Source organism: Urocitellus parryii, chromosome 8 (genome assembly GCF_045843805.1).
Source record: "Urocitellus parryii isolate mUroPar1 chromosome 8, mUroPar1.hap1, whole genome shotgun sequence".
NCBI lineage: Eukaryota > Metazoa > Chordata > Mammalia > Rodentia > Sciuridae > Urocitellus > Urocitellus parryii.
The window spans coordinates 90,424,996-90,445,343 of NC_135538.1; the positions used below are offsets into that span (position 1 = coordinate 90,424,996).

The 20,348-nt window shown below is 32.0% G+C and overlaps 1 pseudogene; it reads left to right on the forward strand.

The window, feature by feature from the left end:
- Positions 1 to 17,817: 17,817 nt before the first annotated feature.
- LOC113188501 (cytochrome b-c1 complex subunit 2, mitochondrial pseudogene) lies at positions 17,818 to 18,618 on the forward strand (annotated as a pseudogene).
- Positions 18,619 to 20,348: the final 1,730 nt, after the last annotated feature.

A 20,348-nucleotide genomic window follows, 5' to 3' on the forward strand; every position in this document is an offset into this window, starting at 1 on the left:
AGTCTTATTAAGGAAGTTGGGGCCTAATCTGACATGATGAAGGTTAAGGCCTACTTTTTCTTCTATTAGACGCAGGGTCTCTGGTTGTATTCCTAGGTCCTTGACTCACTTTGACTTGAGTTTTGTATATGGTGACGAATAGAGGTTTAATTTCATTTTGTTGCATAGGGATTTCCAGTTTTCCCAGTACCATATGTTGAAGAGGCTATCTTTTCTCCAATGTATGTTTTTGGCACCTTTGACTAATATAAGATATTTGTAATTTTATGGCTTAGTCTCTGTGTCCTCTATTCTGTACCATTGGTCTACTTGTCTATTTTGGTGCCAATACCATGCTGTATTTGTTACTATTGCTCTGTAGTATAGTTCATGTTCTGGTAGAGTGATGCCACCTGCTTCATTCTTCCTGCTAAGGATTGCTTTAGCTATTCTGGGTCTCTTATTTTTTCAGATGAATTCATGATTGTTTTTCTATTTCTCTGAGTAATGTCATTGGGATTTTGTTAGGAATTGCATTAAATCTGTATAGTGCTTTTGGGAGTTTGGTCATTTTGATGATATTAATTCTGCAAATTCCCAATTTTTAAATTGAAAAAAATATGCAATCTAACATGACATTCTACAAAATGAAAATAATTGATCTTCAAATAATTTTCTTGTAAAACTCCATGTCCCCATAAGTAAACTACTTACATGAGCTACTGCCATAAAATAAAACATACAAATCAAATGTCCAAGTTATAAAACAAAGCCACATATAGGGATATAAAGGAGTTAAATGTAAACAAACAAAATAAGTCAGATGCTCCTCCAGACCCTCCCTTTCTTTCTCTCCTTCAATAAATGGAATAGTTTGATTTTGAGCTCACACTGAAAATTTTCACCACTAACTCAAAATCAAGCTGACTCCACCAATTACTGCTTTTTATTTTAGTTGTTATTGTTGATGTTGTTGTTCTTTTGCAGTTGGAGTCATTTACAGAGCAAAGGTTTCTCTTCTCATAGTCATCTGTGCACTAGAAACTAATAAATCATGAGTCACACCATTAGAGTCAAAGTGAGAAATATATGTACTTATGACTCTACTTAAATCTAAATTTTATTCTATTGCAGATTCATGTGGGATCAGTGCTGCATGTAACTTTTCCATAAAAAGGAATTAATTAATAGAAAATAAAATCTTGAACAAACTGGACTAAGTTATTTCCTTTGTTAGAGTCAGCTGTGCATTTTATGAAATCTCATGTGGCAAAATGTAGCTAAAATTAGTTACTATAATGTAAGTATTTGTACATATATGAATACTCACACTATTTGTCTGTATGTATATATATAATTTGGTATGTGTTTCAATAAAAATCAAATAGAAAAATACTAATATAAACTAATTTAAAAATAAAATAGCAACTTTGATCAAGTTCTAATTGACTGCCTAATCTAGTTTTATGTATAATAAATATAATTAGTTCAGAGAAAAGATCAATATGCATCTTGGTGCTTTTGTTCATATTAACAACATATTAGTGGAGATCAATCAATTATGTGGAAATATACTGGAATGCTTCATATACATGGCTTCACAAAAAGTGAAGTTAGTATAGATTTGCTCATGGTATTTAGTAGCACCATTTTAAAGTTTATCAATGCTAAGTTTTACCAAGTGTCAGTAATTTATGCCACTGAAGTAGACTTGGGGATATAAGCCACTTTTGCACCTTCACTTAGTTTAAAATATTTTCAATTAGTTTATAATATTCAAAGAAAACCCTAAATGAAAGCCCTTTATCTGAAATCATGGGAGACAGAAATGTATTAGATTTCAGATTTTTTTTCAGATTTTGTAATATGTACACAAACATAATGAAATGTTGTGGGGATAGAATAAGTCTAAACACAAAATGTATGTTTCATATATACCTTATACAAAGAGGCTAAAGGTAATTTCATACATTTTTAGTGATTTTGTGCCTGAAACAATGTTGGTGCATAATGAACCATCAGAAAGCAAAGGTGTAATGGATAAGCAAACATTTTCTTACACTTTTCCATACACATGTGCTCAACCATAAAAATATGACATGCCATTAATAAAATGAAAAATAATATGTTTAGGGTAACAAAACAGCACAATAGCATTAGCATAACTCCTGTATCAGCTTGTAAATATCAATGACAAAAATGGCATCCTTCAGTCCCTACCTATAATTCTCTGTTTTAATTAAATGGTTATTGGACACTGTATTTTACTTTATTTAGGTGACAAGAAACTCAGTAGAAGCTGAGAGATTAGGGAGTGGACTCTGTACGGGTATGGAGTGATCCTATGGAACTGATTTTTAAAATGTTTCCTCCAAACTCATCTGCCTCACCAACAATGGTTATTGTCTTAGAACTCCTTTTGGATTTACAAATTGACATGATTTTTTTCTTCTATTATAAATGAACATTGTTGTAGTTCTTCATTAAACTCATCACACCAAGGCGCATTTCAAAAATGTTAACAACACCATCTTCATCATCACTATTATAACAATTTCCTTGATTCAGAATTATTTTGCTTGTTTTATCACCATTCAATGGATGAAACACTGGATACTCATTATCCATGGTAAAATCTTCTTCAATAATTACTTCTTCCAGTTCAATGAAGGACTTGATGGCGTAATGTTTGCACATGTAAATAAATTAGACATCAGGTTTTTTTCCACCTGACAGTCTCTTTCAAATGTACTACTTCATTAATCATCATCATTGAACATTGTTCAAGCCAAAAGTTTTGCAACATATGCCCAACTTTGTCTTCAGTCAGTTTTTTTTTTTTCCAAGTTTGGTCAACAACATTATAGCATGCTCCATGCTATATTCCTCTGTTCATTGTTGTGAATATGGTGTTCAAGAAAGTGTTTTCACATTGACTCTTGATCTGAAGATAACCTTGTTACTTGACTGAGTTAATTAAATCATACTAGGAGTAAAGTTTCTGGCATAAACATTATATTTGATGGGGATTTCATCTGGAGGATGAGCAGAAAGTTTTCAAGGAATAACAAAAACTTGTATGCATCATCAAGTCTAGCTTTTTTTTTGTAGTGACTGTGAGCTACTGATGCAAAATATTTATATAACAAATCAGAAAAGATATCCTTGATGATCCATGTTTATATTAGCATAATAATGGACATATAAGAAATTCAGTCTTTTGAAACAGAATGCAAGCTTTCAACTATTACAGTAAGTTTACACTTTTGTGTAACTGCTCAATTAGCACAATCCTGAATATTTCTTCTGTCCTTGGCGTTCTTAATTCCTATAGGGCCTGTCTTATTTATGATAGTCAGTGTCTTTCTGGGACAATAATGCCAACTTTAGTAATATTTCATCAGCATTATAGACTGGAGTAAGATTTTTATCAAAGAAAATCTTCACAAATTTACCAGTGAATTTCTCTGGTAATTTTTTATCAGCAGACATTTTCACCCTGCATCTTCAATAGTTGAACATTGTATCAAAGGTACTAGTTCTTAGCAGTAATCCTAACTGCTTATTAGAATGAGGCAAGAGTTTTGCAAGTTCAAGGCTAATTTCAGCAAAATAATGAGATCCTGTAAAATGAAAAATAAAAGGAAATGAGGATGTTGCTTTGTTGTAGAACACCCCTGGGTTGAATTTCCAGTACAATAAATAAATAAATAGATTGATTCATTCAAGTGTTTCCAAAATTACTGGAATCCATATGTTGAATATTCCCTTCAACTTTCAGGTCATTATGATAGATCATTTGGTTATGATGAACAGACCATTAAGTGGCATGTAGTCATTATGACTCTTGTGGGTACATTCTTTCAATACATTATCAAGATATTCATGTTTAGGTTGTGCACAAATTTTCATATTTTCACTACCTTGCAATTATCACTTTCTGTATAGAATTTCAACAGTTTATTCTTTTGTTTCATTGGGCAATACATGGTGACTTATGTAAGACGATTCACATTTACACCATTATCTAGTGTCTCCAATAACTCATTTTTCTGTAGTATAGATAAATATAAATGCTTCATCTTTCTTATCACAGTTACTCATAGGAACATCTGCAGGCCTTCTTTTGACACTTTCAAAACATTTTTACACCACAGAGCAGACAATGAGAAAAAATACAATAAAGTATAGACACTGAATAATGCAAGTGTTGCCATGGGTGGGATATTCTGAGAACCTTGCCATTGATGCATCTGACCTGCACATTTGCCACTGTATCATCTTTTGTGAGTATGCAAAATATATATATCTGGGCATGCTATATATATATATATATATATATATATATATACACACACACACACACACACACACACACATATATATATATATTTTTCCCCAATAGGGCCTGACAGGATTTTTTTTTCTTTTGGAGTACCTAAGTAAACTGTGTGTTGCATGCCTGCTTTTGATTGTGACCTATCTCCTGAGGTCAAGTGTGGAATTTTTCACTTACATCAGCAAATTAACATGAAGTTTTGGATTTTGGAACATTTCTGAGTTTGAGTTTTCATATTAGAAAGATTTTGTCTATTATTCAAAATGTATTTTAGAATATGATCAAAAGCATAGTCAAGATCAAAAATTCTCTTTAGTCTACAGCCAACATGTGATTTGTAAAAGGTATGTGAAGTTATTTTAAATGTTTTAAAACATAATAATTGCACACACATACACACACATATTTTGTTATTTCTAGCCACAGATATTCTTGACTTCCATTAAAATCACTACTCAAAGACAAACTTAATAATTGATTGTATAATACTATGTAAACTATCATATCTGGTTCAAGCACTTGCTATTACTTTCCATTTCTTATTGTTTTATGAGATAATGAGATATTGTTTGTAATGCATTTGAAACAGACTGTTATAAAGAGAGTCTAGATATATATAGTCTGATAGTTGGAAATGATTTTAGAATTTATAAACTATTTGATCAAAATAATTAAAATCAACAAATCTGTCTGAACATTTAGAACAAATGTAAATATTTCTAGAGCATGTAAATAAATGCAAGTACATATACTAAGATATAATAAGAATATTCTTATCAAATTAAATTATTTTTAATTTTATTTGTAGAAACCTGGCTTAAGCTTTCCAACTCTTTGATTTTCTTCTTTCCTAGCTTTCTAGCTTATTAGAAAATCAAATCACCTTCATTTCCAGCGTCCAATGAAACAGGATTGCATCTTCCACAATGGTAGTTCCTATATAATATCCTGTTTTTAAAATGTTTTGTAAGTATTTATGTAAAATATCTTGGGAATACTTTTTCCATTTCAGCCATGGTACAGTTTATCTATCTAGTTAACACCGTAATTTTTGCCTGCAATCAAGCTCTACCTATAGTTTCTAATAAATGCATTATTTTCCTCATGGGGCAAGGGCAAACTAATTTATAAGATACCTTAAATCAACCCCTGGGAAAACTGACAATGTTATGCATCTAGTAATTAAATTTTGGAAAAATATATAAGATTTTTGTTAAGAAAATCAGTATTTAAATTTCAAATTGAGCAACTGTGATTAAAAATGCATTACAATATAATACAGAGCATAAAAAAATAGGTGACTTAGTTGTGATATTGAAACAAACTATTCATAATCAAATAATTATCTTACTCCCAAATTCAGCTTGATTACCTAAAAAATAAAAATTTGCATAATGACCAAATATTTATTCGCCTATCACCAATCTCCAGTAATCTTCTCCTGTAATCTTCAGAATCAAGTATTTTTCTTAAAATGAATACTTTGTTAAAAATATGGTCTTTTGTACATCATTAAGGAAATATTTAAATCAATTTAGAATCTATGATAGATTGTAGTGTATACATATATATTAATAAAATATTCTTTGAAAAATTTACTTTAAGATAATATTTCAGGAAAAAGTAAGAGGCCAACAAAAAATGTGGCAAAGTGTTTAAGAAGTGAATAAATTTGTGCATGCTATATAAGCAATTTTCTTTTTACTTAAGCAAAGTAATAAAATATATGCTAAATAAAACTAATACTAGTGATATTTCATTTACCTCAATTGTACAGTAGTAAAGTTTTTACATTATTTTTCCCTAAACGAGAATAGTACTGCCTACTCTATAAAAATATGGGCTCACATTATGTTTATTTGCTACCGATACTTAATTGCATGCTAATTTTTGTTGTTGGTGGTGTTGTTGCTTATTTGGCGTTAGTTAAAATAATTAAGTCTCTTCTAAAGGTATGTCATTCAGATCATGAACTTTAGATTTCTTGACTCCAGAAAAAAAAATTGTTTCAATATTTTAGATTTTAATACCAGATTTCATTTTAAAATTGTGGCATAATTGAGGAGCATCAAAACATCATGACACCTCCCCTTCCTCCTCACACCTGAGTGTAGAAAGATAGGTGTGTCAGAAAGTGTGCTAGAACTCAATGGATTTAGTGCCATTATTTGAATGATGGCTTAATGAAGAAAGCAATGAGCTGAGGCCAGATAATTTCTATTTTAAATCCATCTCTGTTCTTGTGTCCCTTTAGAAATCTATGATTCTATGAATAAGATTGATTAAAAAACAAAATAAGGTTCCCCTTGACTACAAATGTAAATGTTTAGTATGTGGAAAGACATGGGAATATATCAATCTGAACTTCCTTATGCAAAAATAAGTACCCACTGAAGCGATCACGTTAAAACTAGGCTCCACAGATGGTGGCATGCAATAGGGGAGGCAAAGCTTTATAAGCTTTTTCCCTTTGGTTTTCATGGACTTGAGCATACACATCTGGTTGAATCAAATGCATGACAGAAGGTGTTTGAAGGACTTCACTTCAGAGAGAATTAGATCAATAGGCACTTCATGAATATTGTTAATACTTTCAAGATTTAAATTTTCATTCAAGTCAATTTTACTTCAAAGAACATAGCTATCTTAATTTTTTATACCAAACTTCTATGCTATTTATTTGTTCTGACAATGAAGCTTCCTTTGAATAAGATTATATTTTCAAACATTAGTTTTATGTCATTTTTAGTAGTTAGAGACATAGCATATATTTACTATATACTGTAGCATTGTTTTAATGATTCATGCCTACTTATGTACATTAACAGGGTGATCTGAAATGTGACTGCGATTTATTTATTTGAAAATATGACTTTTCTGAAACAAAATGTTGTTATTTTATTTGATTCCAATCACTCTCTATAAATCAATCCATTATGTCTGTATTGTACATTATTGGTTTCAAAGCCCTCTGATGCACATTAACTTATTTGATGTTTGCAGTAACATTATACTGTAAAATATAATTGTTAATATTCTACTGATGAGGAACCAATTCAAAGTGATAAAAATATGGTCAAGAACCACTCCTAGTAAGTAGCTGACCAAAATCCCAGCATACATGTGGTCTGAACAGAAATGAATACTAAGTAAATGGTATGGATTGGTCAGGGTCTCCCATACTACTAGGGGTCCACCATAAACAACTATAATTATTCAGTATTTCTCAGAAATTATTATCTGATTATCTATTGTTCTCTTACTTTGTTGCTTAGGTAATTTTATTTAATAATGATATTCTGCTCTTAGCTAATATAGTGCCATAATTCCAAATCAGATTAAGGAACAGAAATGGGAGGTATACTTCTTCTGCAGCCTTTTCCAAAATGTTTCTGAGAACCATTATTCCCATGAAATGCATTATGAGGTCAAATGACTTTGGAAAATGTTACATCACAGTAATTCATCTGCCAAGGTATTTTTATAATTTAGGTACAACCATGGAGGAAACAAAGCAACACAATTCCCATTTACAGGAATGGAAACTGCATCTTTTCCCATCTGCAGAGTGTATATTTTGTAGTGCAATAAAATAATGAGGGGACACTTTAAAACAAAAGGTGAATAATTTAACAAATATCAAATTATTTCAAAAAACTTCTCATTAATTTCCATTTAGTTCACTTATCTTTGAAATGACACTTAACTTTTTGCTAAAATTTATATATATCTCCATCTCTGAGGTTGGTGAAGATCCTTGCAATATTCAAGGTGTATCAAGAGGAGCATGACTGGAACACTGTGAGCTAAGGCAGAATCATACAAGTAAAGAGATTTAGCAGAATGCCAGACTATGTAGGGCCTTGTAAGCTTTATTAAGGTGTGGGATTTTGAATGCTAGCAGAGGTCATGGGAGAGTTTGCAACAAAAAGGTGAAATAATCACTTTACACTTTGAAAGGATTTCTGTGGCTGCTCAATCACAAATAGACTACCACTATTTTGTTGTTGTTGTTGTTGTTGCTTGAATGGATGATGGTGAATACACTATTTAAGTAGGTGCATTGTTTGAGGTACCCATTATGTATAATCATATTTCTTAAGAAAGTGAAGTTGGATTTATCTGCTTTTTAAATAGCAATTTCTTTTGAAGACTAAATGAGATAAAATTTGTCTAGCACCTCCTAACTAGAATGCCTGGAATACAGTAAATGTAAAATATTAGTATGTAATGAATACTCATAAATCATCTTTGGATGTGTTTAAATATGTAAATTTTATGCCTAGATTTTGAAAACCAGATTCACATTTGCCAATATTTAGTGGACCTTTGAAATTGTCCAACAATCAAATTATACTTCCTTTCTATTCTCCCTTATTTCTCAATACTCTTTCTTTCCGTTTTTCTCCTAAGAATGTTTGCTTTAATCTGAAAACCTTAACACATATTTCTCGGGGAAAAAAGATTATAATAATTTTCAACTCATATTGAACATTTACTTTGCTAGAAACTGTTCAAAGAACATTTCATTAGTCTTTTTAACAACTCTCTAATTTGGGTTCTATTTATATTGCTTTTTAAGACATGCAGAAATTGACACAGAGAAAAATATAAGTAACTTTCCTGAGTTTAAACAGTTAGGAAGAAGCAATGCAGAGAAATCAGATTCAGAATCAGTCTGACTCAGTCTGGCTCTGTTAATCATTCTTTTCCCTATGCAAATTTGAAAACCTATCAGCACTGACATTTTCTTCATGTTCCTTATCCCAGTAAAGTCCAATCACTCCTCACATTTCTGTGGTTCTTGATTCCTCCATTATTCATCTTGTGTTTTTTTATCTGTCTTGCTCCATTGGCTCACTCCATGAATATTCAAATATGTTCTAGTATTTCATATCTAATCTTCTTGACACATCCATTAGCTTAATGTCTTTTTCTTAAATTCCTGCTTTCCATTTAAAATAAAATTTCAATTCCCAATCAATAGTGAATACATTCATACTGTAAGACATTATAGATATATCTAGTATTTCTTCCTTATTACTCCCAACCTATGTCAGCTTTCCATAGGAGACTGCTCTTATGAGTTTGCTGTTCATCTCCAGATAAATAGATTTTGAAGAGGTAGGTAGAAATATTTAAATTATACACACACATGCATGTACTTAAATGGTATCATAGTCCATATAGCAATTGGATTTTACATGTGGTAATGGAAATCTATGCCTATATATCTAGTTTTAAAATTTGTTTTATCACTTCTTGGTTATTAGTTTTTCCATTTGAATTTTTTAAAAAATAAGGCTCTTATTTCCATGAAAAACTCAAATTTTGCTTTTGAATGCATTACTTTAAAATTTATAGATTATTTTATGAACATTTAACAATCTGAAAATATTGATCTTTTTGTTGGCTGACATGCTATATCTCCTCAAAAAGTTGTATTATGTCCTTTATAAAGATTTATATTTTTGTCTGTTGAGGTCTTTCATAATTCTTATTTGATTTCTAGCTTCCATGATTTAAATCTATTTTATACTGTGCTAGGCAAGATTTTGAAAGTATTATGACATTTTTTTCTAGGATTTTTAGGTATTATACAAATATATAGTTTGTATATATTTGTATGTAAATTAGAACCAGAAGTTTTCAGATGCTGCAAACTACTTCAGCCTGGCTTTCTCTTGAAACATTTTATGGAATGTTTAATGCTCATTCATCATCTTATTAGTCCTCTCAGTCCCATTTGGTGAAGATGCCATGTAACTTTCTAAGACACTTCTTTCATTTGTTTCTCATGACACTTTACTCTCTAACTAAGTGCTATTCAGTCACTTTTTCTATATTATCTTCTGTATCAGAATTCTCAGAAATTTCTCTCTCTATATATATATGCCTTCTATATCAGAATTCTCAGAATACAATACTCCATACAATTGTTTTCTTTAACTATAGTGTTTTATAAAGAATGTTTCTTATCTTTCATACTCATGCTGTGTGATCTTTGTTCATGTTATTCACTTGAATATATCATTGCACATTAAAATTAATATTAAGCTGATTTCATTAACATGTCAATACATTTCAACTTCTACCACAGTTTCCTCATTTTCTCATCTAGACAATTCTACTTTGAGCTGAAAATTATCTATTTCTACTATGTACCATATTAGTCTTCTCTGTACAATAGGAGCTAAAATTCTATATGCTATGATTACGGATTATATGTCAACTTGAGTAGGCCAAGAGGAACCCAGATGTTTGGTCAAACATTATTCTAAGGTTTTTTTGTTTTGTTTTGTTTTGTTTTTTTGGTGACAGTGTTTTTTGATAAGATTAACCTTTAAACTGGTAGGCTGAGTAAGCAAATGGCCCTTCTTAATACAGGTGGACCTCTTCCAATCAGTTGATGGTTGGATATATTGGCTTGGGAAAAAGCCAGAAAGGCTGATCTTCCCTATGTAAGGGAGAATTTCCCTAAAAGAATTCAGTCTCAGAGATCAACCATTTCTTTCTTTTTGATTTAAACTGAAATATAGATTATTTCTGGGTATTAAGCCTGCTGGATTTGAATGGAACCAGCTCTCCAATTTGTTTATTCACTATACAGATATTGGGACTCATTAACTTCCATATACTCCTATGTCAAATCCAATAAATAAATAAATTAATGTTATTCGTTCTGTTTCTCTGGATAACCATGATTATATGTCAACTTGAGTAGGCCAAGAGGTACCCAGATGTTTGGTCAAACATTATTCTAAGGCTTTTTTGGTGACAGTGTTTTTTGATAAGTTTAACATTTAAACTAGTAGACTGAGTAAGCAAATGGCCCTTCTTAATACAGGTGGACCTCTTCCAATCAGTTGATGGCTTGGGAAAAAGCCAGAAAGGCTGATATTCCCTATATAAGGGAGAATTCCCCTAACAGACTTCAGTTTCACAGATCAACCATTTCCTTTATTTGATTTAAACTGAAATATAGATTCTTTCCTGGTATTAAGGAATTTGAATGGAGCCAGCTCTGCTGGTTCTCCAATTTGTTTATTCACTGTACACATATTGGGACTTGTTAACTTCCATATACTCCTATGTCAAATCCAATAAATAAATAAATACTATTAGCTCTGTTTCTTTGGATAACCCTGAGTAATATATTCAAAATTCCCAGCCTCTCCCATTAGAGTGATATTTGATTCCACAATGAAATTCATTCGAAAGGAGGTTTTTGAAGGTGAAAACAGAAATATCATATTTCTGGAATATGAATGTAGAAATAAACAAATAATCAGGCACATGAATGTAGAAACAAAGACCATCTAAAGGAGAATGAGTAGAAGTCATTTATTCATAGCAGTTGAGTCAGGAACCAACATCTGAATTTGGCAGAGTCTTAAAAGCAGCCAGAGAAGTGAGAACAGTTATTGGAATAAAGGGAAAGCTTCAAATATGCTCTGATTGAAGCCTATTGGCTTGGGAAAAAGCCAGAAATTCACTGTGTTTGGTTATGGTTACCTATTTGCCTTTTCCATATGGATTTAAATTGGGAGAAGAGTTAAAAATTATGAAATCTGTTAGTTATTAATAATGTCCTGGCCATTTTTGACTGGTGGATAAAATGTTGTTGTTTGGCTTCCATGACTTGTTGCTGGAGATATAGATAAAGGAGATATAGATAAAGGAGATATATATATATATATATATGCACATATATATATTTTATACATAATCTGGTCATTGTCCATTTTTATATTTAGTATCTCATTCACCCTTAATAGTCATTCTTTTTCTTGTGACAGGTTGACTAATTCAGGGAAAGCTATCAATTATTACATTATTCAGACTATATTCAATAATCTTCCTAGGCAACTGCATTATAAAATCTTCTTTACCCTTTTGTTTTCTTATCACTATAGTGATTAACTAAGTAGAGAGCAACTGTATGGAAGCATGTATGACTCTCAATGACATACAACAGATCATCAACATGTCCACTATGATAAAACTCAGAAAAATTAATAGTCCTTATGAGATGCTTTGGAAACAGGAACCCAATTACTCAAACCAGGACAGAAGAGAAAGTTTCAACAACTATGAGGACCAACCTGAGAGTCAAATATGTTTTATTTTAAGGCAATGTGTAACCTTTTCCACTTTGCCTGTTTTTTGATATGAATACAAGAAGAAGTACTTGAAATGGTACAGACCCTGTTATGACAATCTGACAAGAAATAAAGTAATGTTATTGTCCGTCACTGCTCATGCAATAAATTGTGACTAATCTGAACTCCATCTAGGGCAAAGGTGAAGTCATCAATAACTTCTCCAGAGTAAATGTCTTAGTTCATTTGGGCTTCCATAAAAAAATAAAAAAAAAAACCCACAAACTAGGTTACTTATAATAAACTGAAATTTATGACTTTTAGTTCTAGAAGCTGAACAGTCCAAGATCAAGGTGTTAGAAGACTATGCCTAGTGACAACACATTCCTGAAAGATGGTAACTTCAATGTCTCCTCACATGACAGAAGGCATAAACCAGTTTCATTTGGCCTTGTTTACAAACCTGGGTTTTAACACTAAAATTTTGTAGGGCACTCAGTTCATAGCATTAAGTGATAGGTGTTTACAATCTTTTCTAATTGTATGATAGCCACCAATGGAAAACACATTTCAATTGTTTGCATATAAGATGTGGGCCTGAATAATTAACAGTGGTCATGTTTTGGATATCAGCATCAGAATTTATAGCCTTGGTAATTATTGAATTAGCTGAGTTAGATATTGCCTCTCTACTGGGCTCTTTTGGTTAGTAAGTGTTCAGTCAATGCCCCAGTAAATGTCAAATTCAAATTTAAGATTACCTGGACCTCAATCAATATAACAAAGTACTACTATATATCATGTAGATAAATAACAGAAGTTAATATTTTCATGGTTCTAAAAGCTAGAACTCAACACAAAGGTTTGGAAGTGTTGGATTCTTCTGAATATCTCTGGCACTGAGTTGTGTTTTAGTCAGCTTTTTTCACTGCTATGACTAAAGGATCTGACCAGAACAACTATAAAGGAGGAAAAGTTTTCTTGAGGGCTCACATTTTCAGAGGTCTTAATCCATAGAAGGCTGGCTCCATTTCTTAAGACTCCAGATAAGCTGAACATCACAGCAGAGGTATTGCAGAGGGAAGTAGCTCACATCATGGTGATCAAGAAGCAGAGAGAGAAAGAGTCCACTTGCCAAATAAAAATGAATATTGAAAGCCAAACCCTAATTCCCACCTACTCTAGCCACACCCTGCCACTTCAGTTACCTTTCAGTTAATCCCTACCAGGGGATTAAATCGCAGTGTGATTTAATGATTTAATGACTGGGTTAAGACTCTTACAATGGAGTCATTTCTTCTCTGAACTTTCTTGCATTGTCTTAAATGTGAGCTTTTGGGGGACACCTAACATCCAACATTAACAGGTTGTACCTGGTCATTTCTCCAGTGTCTTCACATGAACTTTGCTTTGTGTGTCTCTGTAACCTACTTTTCTCTTAAAGACAGCAGTCTTTATTAGGATCAGAACCTACCGTAATGAATTCATTTTACCATTTTAAAAGCTCTACATATATAGAAGGTTTCAGAATGGAGGCTATTTGGCTGGGAGAGCTGCAACATCAATTTGGAAATCTCAAATGTGATATGCTTTCAAAACCTATTCATTAAATCACAGATATTTATTTCCTGGTTAATGCTGCCAAATGATTATAACAAATAGAGCTCGGTAGTATTTAAAAGCAACTAGTGTTACTTTTATATATCTTTCTAATTAAAAACATAGTGTTTTTTACTTTTTATATGTTTAGCATAAAATACTATAAAACTGGTACTTTTAAAGATGAGATTTAGGAAGTAAATACAATTAATATATTGTAGAGGTATGCTTTAAAGATTCTAAACCAATCTCCATTTCAATAGAAACCTCAATAAATAACAATAGGGACTATATCCTTTTGGTTCTCTAAAAATAATCTTACTACATTTTTTTTTCTCTTGATAATATTGTTTACTTTAAAGCGTTTAATACATATCCATGTAGGGACTCTGGGAAGGGGATATGTTGAAGTCATTCTTAATGCCCTTGATTTGTTAGACTTATGTTCCAGGGCAACAGAATTGGGTAAATATTCCTGATTGTTTCACTGTAAACTCTGGGCCGCTTAGCAGAATTTTCACTTTTCCACATTTAACTGTAAAGTGCTTTGATACATAGCTTGATAAAATAAGTGACAAATGTGATATTACATTGCTTCTTGAACTAATGCATCAGGGACTGTAGCTGTAATACTTCATGTTTTGATCTAATCTTGAAGAAAGGCTAAGTCAGAACAAGAAGAATTAGATATAATTAATTCACCAGACCCTGACAGAACAAAGTAAGTACTTTAACATCATGTACCATAATATCTGTATCAAACAATTTAGAATAAAAAAATTATGACTTTAGATCATTCAGATTTTACAGAAATATGAAGGCCCTAAAATATATATGAATAAATACGTAGTCTGATGTACCTTAAGTTTTAGTACTGACTATACTTTCAAGGTTTTTATTTTAAATTATGTTTTGAATTTATTTCTTTTCTTAAATGATTATAATTTAGCAATCAAAAAATTGATTTTCATTATAAAATAAAAAAATTCTTTTTAAGTCTTTTAAAAGTTTTATTTCTTATGAATGTTCCATAGTAATAATAATGGAAATAATTTTAAAATAATAATTTACATATATCTGCAGCACTTAGTAAGTTCCAAATTTAGTTCTAAGCATTATAACATATAAACTCATTTAATACATCACATACCAACTTAAACAGGGTTACCAAATTGTCTTTAAGATTTGGAGATTTGGTGCTGGGATTGTGGCTCAGCAGAGCACTCGCCTAGCAAGTGTGAGGCCCCAGGTTCAATCCTCATAAAAATAAATAAATAAAATAAAGATATAAAAAACAAGACTTGGAGAATTTACATCATCAAAGAAGATCTTATGAAATAGGCTCATTAAAGGAATAAAAAAATCCCAAGATGTTTTAAATCTTATTGATGAAGCAAAAGGTTAATACATCAGTTGGTTCTGATAGTAGATCTTAATTAGACAGCTCTAATCTATTTTAGCTCCCTTTAACTTTCTTTCAATCAAGAGCTACAGGCACCTGTTCATTTCTGCCCCCAGCTCTGGCACCCAGCCCACAGATGCATGCCAAATTTGTTTGCCAACACTGAGCAACATGCATAAAACAAAGAATATGTATATCCCCTCCTGTCATTATTTATGCTACTCATGAAGACCACCATATTCACCAGAAACTATGAGTTTAGGTTCCTATCTTCACATTAGATCTTAAATGTCTCTTTTTATGTAGTTTAAATTTAGGGATTCAAGCCTTAATTCAGTTATCTATAATTTTCTGTTTCTGTCAGATTGTAGTGAACATCTAGAGGCCATATTTATTTTTGTTTTTTGCATTGTGTTTTAATGTAATCCTAGAATTAAGAATGATGAATTTATCATAGACATTTTCATTTCACTCATTAATTCAGATATTGAAAAACATTTATAAAATATTTTCTGTGTAACTGCACTGTAAATGTGTCCAATGGAACAGTGATAACATAGACATTGTTCCTATCTCCTTGAAGTCATTTGCTCTAACACAGAATAAATTCCTGTCTATAGAACTCTGATGTCAGTAAAATTTCCTATGCTGAACTTTGTTGGTATTCTTTATTTATTTCATGATCAAAGGCAAAAATATCATAGACCAAAAGTTTTAAAAGAACTGAATAATTAAATTTGAGTAGGGTTTTCAACTTTCCTATGCACCATTAAAAACACAAGTCATTGTCAGGCCAGGTGGTAGGTGTCGGGCATGCCTGTAACCCCAGTGACTCTGAAGATGAAGGAAAGAGGATTTCAAATTCAAGGTCAGTCTCTGCAATTTAGTCACTGTCTCAAAATAAAAATAAAAAAAGGTTGGGGTATAGTTCAGTGGTAGAGCACCTCTGTATTCAATCCTCAGTACCGAAAACAACCAAAAAATAAATAAATAAATAAATAAATAAAAACACAGCTTGTTCATATATATTTCTACCATTAAGTAGATACAACAAACAAAAATTTGTTGTTTCTTAGTGTTTCTAATAAAGGGGGAAAACATTAATTAACACATTGGAAGTTTAAAGGAAATATAATTATTTTACTGAGAAAATAAACTTATTGCAATTATTTAAATTTTAAAAAATAAGGTCATACTTTTTAAATACCTATAATGTGCAGGGAAAAAGAAACAAAAATGATGCAGATCATGTGCCCTGCAAATTTTGCCATTATGTAGGCACTCTACCTACATAATATTTTAATTTAAGTGGGAATTTATGTTATGGTTTCAGAATTTCTTTTTCATATATAAAGTAATTGAGGATTAAAATAATTAAATACCTTGGATGGGGTTAACTAAGTGATTCTGAAAAGATGGCTCATATACTTTATTAATAAAAATTAGGTATAAGAAAAAAGATAATGAATCCAATTTAGTTCTTAGAGTGACAAAAGAATTATCCTTTCTTAGCCATATTTAACAGGCGTCATTGTGGAAACTTTATCTTCCCTCATTATCTTAATTTCCTTTAAGCTGAGAGGGATCACAATCATGAGCCATGAAACTATGAAACACAGCCAGGTCCTACCAAATAAAATGGCTTGTAAAATCATGTTAAAATATTGACTCATGGGGCTGAAATTGTGCTTAGTGGTAGAGCACATGTTCACCTAGGTGTGATCCCCAGCACTGAGAAAATTTAAATATTTTTAAATATGTTTAAGTTATTCACTCAAAGTTGTTCAAAGTTGTTCCAAAGTTAAAGTCATATATGCACCCTCAGGAATAACTCCACATCCTAAAGACCTAAAGTTTATCAAACTACCAAATTGTTCAGTGTTTGCTTCTCTGGAAACCAGTGTGCGTGCATCAAGAATTGGTTTGCTCATTAAAGCAGTAGATAAGAGTCCTCCAACAATTTAGGAACATCACTTTTGCTGTTTCTTGCAACCAGTTTGAATACAAAAGGAACTTTGTCTTTCAAGATGACTCATGAAATTGAAGATGTTTATGGTAAATTAAGTATGACAGCAACAAGGGAAAACATGGCATACATGTTCACTCCCTTCAGAATGTAGGAGTCTTCCAATGGACTTCCTGATAATGTTACCACAGCACCAGACTATTGGATTGGAAAAGTGATGTCAGAGTGGTTTTATTCCTATAGTCAAAATCATCTTAGAAGTACAAGAAAAGGCCAGGCACGATGACACATGCTTATATTCCCAGTGGCTCAGGAGACTGAGACAGTAGGATTACAAGTTTGAGTCCAATCTCAGAAATTTAGAAAGATCTACAACAACTTGGAGAGACCCTGTCTCAAAATAAAAATAAATAAACAAAAATGACTGGAGATGCGTTTCAGTGGTAAAACATTCCTGGGTCCCATCCTCAATAACAAAAACAGAAAAGTAAAAACAAACAAACAACAACAACAACAACAACAACAAAGTGCAAAAAGGGCTTTGTTTAGACTTGGTGTGACAGTCATTATGTTGTAAAATGAGTTGCTGAACATTTTCTCAACATGACATATGGGCTTGGTTTGCAAAGGACAGATACCAAGGAAGTAAAATTTGAGATCACAGTGAAGATGATCTTGTCTATCATGTTGTTAGCTAGAAAGTGCTGCCACAGGAAGTGAGAAAGTAAATACATTTAGTGTTCCCCAGCATGAAGTCTCTACTGGACCATATTTCAAGAGGGGCAACAACACCACTAGCTCCATCTACCAGATTATTGCTAAGTGAAAATACCAGCTACTTGTTATTTCTCATTTTAATGCAAATTAATTGGATTCTGGACTCTACAGAATTTATAAAACTGCACTTGGAAAACTGTGATGTAGATGAGCTAGCTGCCTAGAACAAGTTAGGACCTGGGTACCTAATATCACTGCAGTATTCAGAGGGTTGTCTATGTGTATTTGGGTCTTGGGCTCTAGTTACTGTTTCTTACATGCCACCATCCACCATCCTTCAGACTCAGTTGCTGATGTGGATCATGTTAATGCTACAAAGAAATTTGTTTCTGGCCAGAAGTTCATGATCACAAGTGGAACTGTGGGGGACACATCTGTTGATAAGTTACAGTACCTGGTTCATAGTATAAGGAGGAGAACTGAACTTTATCTCAGTCCAGAGCACCAAACATAAAATTCAAGAGTCTCTAATGTGATATTTATCTTTCTCTCCTTCTCCCTCCCTCTGTCTCTCTCTCTCTCTCTCTCTCTCTCTCTCTCTCTCTCTCTCTCTCTCTCTCCAGTAAAATATTTTAAAGCATAAATGCAGGCAATTAATTATAGCTGACCTAAAGTCAATATATCATTTTTATTCTTATTCATTGTTTAAAGAAAAATCATTGTTTGTCTATCATTTAAACCTACTTAGTAAGCCTAGATTAAATATTTTAAGCTCTGCATAGTCTTTGATACAACAACATGACTGAACTCTAAAAAACTTTATATATAAAAAAAATAGGAAGTGGGTTAAATTCAGACCAAAGGTTATATAGCTTGCTGAAATGCATTTTGAAGATGGATATAATATTACTTAAATTTAAAATTTAAACATTGATAAATGACTCTTTAAAGATCTTATCAATTGGTCCACCAAATAAAATGGCTTGTAAAATCATGCTAAAATATTGACTCATTGGGCTGAAAGTGTGCTTAGTGGTAGAGCACATGTTCACCTGGGTGTGATCCCCAGCACTGAAAAAATGTAAATATTTTTAAATTTTTTAAAAAAAAATTTTAAAAAATAAAATATTTCCTGGCAAGTGATGAGACTGATACTAAGCAAGGCTTTGCTCCTATGCACTTAGGAACCAATACCATAGCACTGGCTTTAAAACAAACAAACAAACAAAAAACAGAGTCTTATTGTACATCAATTGACAATGAGACAAGAGGAATGCCCAAATCTGTCTCTCAAGCTGGCTGGTAGTGAAGGAATTTAAGTGGCTCAGGTAAAGGAACATAAAGTGCTGACTCTTTGTAATTGAGGAGTTTATAGTCTCTCCATTTTGGTGTCTTGCAAATATCTATGGTACCCCGTCACTTATAACCCAAAACATTTAGTCTGGACTTAACCAAAAAGTTGGATTTAGATGATAGACATATAAAGAATTTTTAATATCTAAGCAGAATCAGAATAATTTATCGACTTTAAGTCAGCTGGGATGGCACCTCACTTTTAAATCCTTAAAGCTCTCATTTCATTCTTTATGTTTTACTTCTCAAAGACTTTCGGCTCCACCAGGCTTTTAAAGTCATTTTACATTAAGTCTTTGGGTTCTAGGGCTGCATGCTACAAAAAGGAGTTTTCATAACAGTTTTAATAAAGAGGAAAGTTGCTGTTTTATAAACTATTTTTAAGACAATTTCTGATAATCTTGGAATATTAATATTAGTTTTTTTTATAAAAATGAAAGCTTGGGTTAAGGTTTAGGTTTCAGTTATTTTATTGAAAGATACAATCCCAAGCAGTGAAACTTAAGAAAAATAAAAACGAGACAGAAAATGTTAAGATGCATACTCAATAAAATGTGTTTCAACCTGTGCTGCCAAACCAAAATATCATAGACTGAATGACTTATAAAAAACAGAAATTCCAGGCTGGGGATGTGGCTCAAGTGGTACCACACTCGCCTGGTATGCATGAGGCACTGGGTTCCATCCTGAGCACCGCATTAAAAAAATAGAATAAAATAAAGATATTGTGTCCGCTTAAAACTAAAAAATAAATATTAAATAAAAACACAGAAATTCATTTCTCAAAGTTCTAATGGTTGAAAGCCCAATATTAAAGTTCTGGCATGGTTGAGTTTGAGGAGGGCCTGTTTCCTGTTTCATAGGTAGCCTTCTTCACAATGCATCCTTACC